Here is a 1,024-nt window from a genome sequence, read left to right as displayed (position 1 = left end):
TGTTGTTCAGCATCTTAGCTGTGGAGGGCAGTGTCACTGGCCCTCATATGTGGGATCCGAACCGGGGCCCTCTGGCATCCCAAGCGAGTTCTTAACCATTGCGCCACTCGGCCGGCCCAAGGATGTTTTTTTAAAGTGAAAATATATCTTTCTCCAACTCTTGAAAACACACAGACATTTATATGCGCACACACATACATTTCCTCTTGGTGAGGGTCTCTTTCAACTCAACTCCTTGAAGGCTTCTCTTTGATGTTGCACATGTGCTTTAGTCTGTAAAGGATGCTTGTGCCCACTGCACTCCCCTGAGTAGCTCCCACTAGGCGTCTCCTCATCAGCTAAGGGCACAGAGTCCTGCAGTACAATCTACTGAGTCACCGAAAGTGTTGTTGTGACCACAGTTGCATCTATCACCAAACCAGTCTTCTAAGGCCTAAATTCTAAGAGTTTTAGTATAAAATTATACTAATATCAGAATTATAAGAATGTAAAAATGATGGGTGTATACCAATATGGACTCCAGAGCAAAGGCAAATGCAGTTTGATTGATGGGATTATGCGATATGTTTTTCTCTTTCGTTTGTTTTGTTTTTATGAAATTCCATTTAAGGTAGCCACAATGTTACTTATGAAATAAGAAAACACAGAGCAAAGAAAAATTTCAATGAACTGACATTTAAAAATCAATGATATTTAGCAGAAAATAACCCTTACAAAACTCTAAAAAAAATACGAAAATACTTAATTATTAACGAGTATTCATGAGATTACTATTTTATAAACTAAAGAGTTTTATTAATTACAGTTTAAAAAAATCTCTCATGAACATCTGCGTTTCTGCTCGTGGGCCACACAACCTGCTCCTTAGCTGACTTCTTTTTCCTTTCCTTCCGTGTTTATGACAGATGGCCACTCAACAGAGAAACACTGACACAACTGGGCTATTTAGAGGAAACACTGATGATCATTTTCATGAGTTATGTCTGTCCCACCAGACAGACTCAATTAGAACTTTCCAGAACAG

The sequence above is a fragment of the Hipposideros armiger genome, unplaced genomic scaffold, assembly GCF_001890085.2.
Source record: "Hipposideros armiger isolate ML-2016 unplaced genomic scaffold, ASM189008v1 scaffold_157, whole genome shotgun sequence".
Lineage (NCBI taxonomy): Eukaryota > Metazoa > Chordata > Mammalia > Chiroptera > Hipposideridae > Hipposideros > Hipposideros armiger.
This window is presented reverse-complemented; position numbering follows the sequence as displayed.